Source organism: Benincasa hispida, chromosome 9 (genome assembly GCF_009727055.1).
Source record: "Benincasa hispida cultivar B227 chromosome 9, ASM972705v1, whole genome shotgun sequence".
Classification (NCBI taxonomy): Eukaryota; Viridiplantae; Streptophyta; class Magnoliopsida; order Cucurbitales; family Cucurbitaceae; genus Benincasa; species Benincasa hispida.
This window is the reverse complement of record NC_052357.1, coordinates 15039107-15045106: the sequence shown is the minus strand read 5'-3', so window position 1 is coordinate 15045106 and position 6000 is coordinate 15039107.

Here is a 6000-nt window from a genome sequence, read left to right as displayed (position 1 = left end):
GAGCACGAAAGAATTATTCCCACGCAGACTTGGAGTTAGCAACAGTGGTTTTACTCTCAAGATCTGGGAGACGAATTACTTGTATGGGGAAAAGATTACAGATCTTCACTGACCACAAGAGTTTGAATACTTTTCACTCAGAAAGACGCTAACATGAGGCAAGAAGGCGTTTAGAATAGTAAAGGATATACTGTGAAATTTTGTACACACCCGGGGAAAGCAAACGTAGTGGCAATGCTTTAAGCAGGAGGTGGCCCATTCCGCAGCGTCATTATCCGAACAGAATCATCTATGCAGGGAACTGAAACGAAGGCAGAGATTGCAGTGTCGTGGGGAAGTCACGGCACAGTTAGCACAGTTGTCGGTGCAAAACAAGCCTTAGGCAGAAGATTACTTGATACGCAGCGAGACGACCCTTATTTGGGGGAGAGGGTTCGTAGAGTAGAGTCAGGCCAGGATAGCGAATTCTCTGTGTCAGCAGAAGGTGGCCTCTTTTATCAGGGGCGTCTGTGCGTGCTGGCGGTTAGTGACATTAAGGAGGAGCTGTTGTCAGAGGCTCATAGTTCCCTATTCTCGGTTCACCCTGGCAGCACCAAGATGTACCAGGATCTGAAACGTTACTACTAGTGGAATGATATGAAAAGAGAGGTTGTGGAGTTCGTCAGTAAGTGTTTGGTGTGCCAGCAAGTGAAAGCCCTGAGGCAGAGGCCAGCAGGCTTGTTACAACCATTAAATGTACCAGAATGAAAGTGGAAGTATGTGTCTATGGACTTCATCATGGGATTGCCTCGAACAGTTAAAGGTTTCACTGTGATATGGGTCGTTGTAGACAGACTTATGAAGCTAGCACATTTCATACCTGGAAAGTCCACTTTTTCAGTGAATATGTGGGCACAGATATACATGAAGGAAGTGGTAAGATTGCACCCGTGTCCATTGTGTCAAACAGAGACCCTCGTTTCACGTCTAACTTCTAGAAGAGTCTCCAAGCAGCATTGGGGACCCGGTTAAACTTTAGTACAGCGTTCCACCCCCAGACTGATGGGCAGACAGAGAGATTGAATCAGATACAAGAAGACATGTTGCGTGCCTGTGCCATAGTGTTTTCCGGAAGTTGGGATGCTCACTTGCACTTAATGGAGTTTGTGTACAATAACAGCTACCAGTCCACTATTGGGATGTCACCCTTTGAGGCCCTATATTGGGAAGAGTTGCAGGTCCCCTGTGTGTTGGGATGAGGTAGGAGAGAGGAGATTGTTAGGACCTGAATTGGTGTAGACCACAAATGAGGCCATACAGAAGATCAAGGCTCGTATGCAAACAACCCAGAGCAGAAAGAAGAGCTATGCCGATGTAAGACGTAAGGACCTCGAATTTGAGACTAGGTGACAGTGTTCTTAAAGGTGGCACCCATGAAGTGTATTCTGAGCTTTAGCAGGAAAGGAAAGTTGAGTCTAAGATTCATTGGACCTTTCGAGGTCCTGGAACGAGTTGGCCCTGTAGCTTACCGTTTGGCCTTGCCCCCACCATTGTCTTCGGTTCATAATGTCTTCCATGTTTCGATGCTAAGGAAGTATGTGGCAGACCCATCCCATGTAGTTGACTACGAGCCCTTACAGTTGAATGATAACTTGAGCTACGAGGAGAAGCCCATAGAGATTCTTGCTAGAGAAGTAAAGAAATTGTGTCGTCAGGAGATTGCTTTTGTGAAAGTTCTGTGGCAGAACCACCAGTTCAGGGAAGCCATCTGGGAGCGAGAGGTTGAGATGAAGGCCCAGTACCCAGAGCTTTTTCAAGGATGAACTTTCGAGGACGAAAGTTCTTTGAGGGGGGAAGAATGTAACATACCACACCTTTTTATTTATTTATTTTTATGTAAAACTTTTTCCCTTTTTAGTAGTTGTCCTTAGTTGAATGACATGTTTGGAATTCTGAATTTAAAGTATAAATGCGAGGATTTAAGTGTTGTCATAGAATTTATTCTAAAAAATTTCAATTTGGGAAAAGTTATGGTAGGAATTAATTATTTTTGGAAAAAGGAAAGGAATTAAATAGTATAAAGTGGGTTAAGGAAAAAAAATCTAATTAAAGTTATATTATTTTCCTTTTATTATTATTATTTTTTTTTATAAAAACCCCCCTCCCCCCGATTTCTCTCCTCCGCACCCAGGCCCCGCACCCAAATCTTCGCGCCTCCCTCATTGCCCAGCATCCCGCCCGCCTCCCTCACTAACTCTCCCGACCGCCGCCACCGCTCCAGCACCTGACCGCTGCACATCGTCGATATCTCCCAGCAGCTTGAGCGCTGCCGCATCCAGTTGGTTTCTCCGCCGTCCATCGCCGCACTGCCTATCTTCTGTTGCGTGGGTCTTCGTCGGACTTTAAGATTTTAGTAAGATCTATTTTGTGGTTGGTTTTCTTGAAAGATTTTGAATGCCCACTAAGTTGGATTAAAGATTAAATTAGTTCCATTATCTTTATTTTAGATTTGAGCCTAGAAAATTATAGCAGCAACTGTCCAAAAGATTCAAGATCGTTCGACAAGAGTTTTGGGTAAAAGTTATGGTCCTTATGGTTGGTTTGTGTGCATGCTTTGATTACTGAATTAAGTTTGACTTAACCCGTGTATCTTTAAGGTTTCAAGTTGTCATCCATTGGGATTTAAAGTCTGTTAGAAGGAGATTTTGGAGTCGAAATCTTGCAAGTGTTTGTTAATCAAGTTTCGTGTGGGTAAGTCAATTGGTGAGCATTGGATTCCATTTGTATGTTTGGGTCCTGGTTTCATTACTGAAATTTAGTATTATGTATGTATTATGGGACACAATTCAGAACTTATTTGGTTGGAGATCATTAGCTTGGATTAATATCTAAATTTGACTTTGAGGTAAGTAATCTTATCACTGGAACGGCCCACGGGCCAGGCTCTAGTTGTATGCTAGCATGATAAGTGTATGTTATGGTAACTGTTAGCATGTTGATTGACAGTATGACTTGAATCAAAGTATATTCTGGCACAAACTCTGATTTGTTTACATACATACCTAAGTGCTTGATCGTTAGTATGTGATAGTATGTGTTTTCATATGTCGATGTCTGATCTACTGACGTTGAGGCATACTTGTATGTGGTGACTTTATGATATAAGTTATATATGGATGATGTATAATATGTTGTTAAGAATTATGGGTATGTGATGCAGCCATGGTATTAAGGATTTTTATGTATGCTTTAGAACCATACAATGTTGAATCTTAGCATGTTAAGACTGTGTGAATGTCCTCGTTGATTAGTTAGATGCTCACCATTTTGTGTTTCCTTCGGGATTCACCAGTTTATGTTTCCTTCGGGATTCACCAGTTTATGTTTCATTCGGGATTCACCAGTAAGTGTTTCCTTCGGGATTCACCAGTTGTGTTTCCTTTGGGATTCACCAGTTTTGTGTTTCCTCCGGGATTCACCAGTTTGTGTTTCCTTCGAGATTCACCAGTTTTTTGTTTCCTTCGGGATTCACCAGTTTTGTGTTTCCTTCGGAATTCACCAGTTTTGTGGGCATACTTAACTACAATAGGATAGGACTCAGTCTCTTATATATTAGATGTATTTATGTGCCATAAATGGGTATCTAGAGGATACAGATGCCTAGCCTGACCCTAGTGGTGGGGTTACTTACTGAGTATTTTATACTCATTCTTTCTTATGTTGATGTTTTAGGTAAGGGTAGAGATGCACTGGCGATGGCGCAGCGGAATTCATGATCGAGCCACTGGGACTAGTTTTTTTTATGCTTCCGCATCATGAGATTTAGAGTTCTTTTCATGTTTCCTTTAATGTTTAGTTTTGATGTTTGAAACTTATTATTAAGAATTTTTTTCCATATATATTTATTAACCTTTATGATTTATGGGTACCCTATTATTGTTTTTAACAATTGCATTTAATAAGTGTCTTTTGAACTTCTCTTGTTTTTAATTTGCATTTATTTCAAATGACTGAGCAACGTTTTAAATTCTTTGCATGCATTTATTTTAGTAACGGCCTTACCTAGGTCCTAAGGGGTCGCGTCGTTACAACTTCCCTGTGATCGACCTCGGATCACACCGAGAAACTTGCGGTGGAATTACACTTAGTTCCATCATAAGGAAACTTGTGACAACGCAGGGCATACTATTTGAGCATCTCTAATTAACGCATAAATCGTAGTAGTATCACATCATCATGAGCATTAAATATCATACATACCGAACTCGTGACACTTCCACGAGAGAAGGTTGCGTTATTTTTCTTTCTTCTTTTTGCTCTTCTTCTTGCGTTGCGATTGTTCCTTCTTCTTTGTTTGTTTTTGCTACGATTGCATTGCAGGCAGCTACGGATGTGTTGGCATCCTTTTCTTCACACTCTTCATCAGATGATAACTTGTAGAAATAAAAGTTATTTATGCCACCTTATCTAGATATTGCGGCCAAAAGTGAGTATATATGCATCGATTGTATGAAAATTAGCCTAGTATTACAATAATTATAAATGATTGCAGTTACACCCACTAATGCCATAACGATAGAAAACAAGCCGATATTTACTCTGTTTTGTAGGAAACCAAGTGACCGCTTGCACCAGAGGCTCACGAGAAACTGATCAATGCATCTCTGTCACATTGTGCCCGTCAACCAACTATGAAGAGACGATTACCGCAATGACAGCGTAATGTGACATTCGATCAAGAGCTATGTTTCAACCGCATGCGGTAATAAAAATAAACACCGCATGCGAACCTATGGTCGAAAGATGCAGCTGAGCAACGCAAAAGGGGAGGATTGAGACACTGTACACCTAATAGTTGTGAAGAATTTGTTGGATTTTATGTCCTAAAACTCGTAGTTTGTAAATTAATAAATATATTCTGTTTTGTTTTTCGATAAATTTGTTATTGAAATTGTAATCTTGAATCCAATAAACTAAGGTCTTGAGGCTATTTAATATAGTTTGAACTTTATGTAGTGACATAAAGGTGGATCAAGTTCAAATATTATAGCCAAAATGGTCTATAGTATATGAATAAGGTGGGGCTTATTCTGGGACACTATGGATGCGGCCCACTTTGTAGTTAGTACAAACGATGTGATCCTGAATCGTTCATATAGAAGATGTGAGTGAGGGCATCTATGAAAGAGTTTAAATAATATTGAAACCATAAAATAGTCACTTTTTACGTTCTAAATACCTTTTATGTATAAAAACTTGACTATTTCGTTAAATTGATGACCTAGGTAACTTAATCTTAATCCTGACTAAACTATGAACTCCTGTTCACTTAGAATTATCCTTAGATCTGCATAGGTGAGGGCAGCTCAATATTGCTGGCCCAATAAGCCTCCCATTTCAGGGGTAAGATCGGGTGGATAGCTGGGAACATAGGCTACAAGACGGAATTCACTCCTACCTGTTATAGGGACAGTAGATAGGTTGTTCCCTTTAGTACTGAATCTAGATCTTGAACAAGGGGCCCCACCATATCCTTGGCCCGAGAGGGATTTGGTTTATAGGTTGGACCTTAAACCAATTGTTCACTAGAGGATCAGTGGAACTTAAGGAACAAGATGTAGTCTTGGGGGTAAAATGGTTTTTATGACCCAGCCGAGATTACGAACAACATGTGAAGGATTAACTTACTAATCATAGTTATATCAAATGGACACAAATACAGCTATAGTGAAGGGAGTGCAACTACGGGACTTTAGTGGAATGACCCGTTAGTTAACGAATGTTGATTAGCTCCGTCTAAAGAGTTTACCTAGCTAATCTTGGATCGTTGGAGCCCATGATCTATAGGTCCATTAGGTTCCCCTATTAGCTAATATGGAATAAACTTAAAACAGTATGATAGAATAATTTGAATTATTCGTATTAGGTAGAGAGAGAGAAACCGACAAGTATATGTGATATAGTGGTCGGGTTTTTTTTAGCTTAGAGATACAACTATAATATTTAAATGTGATTTAAATA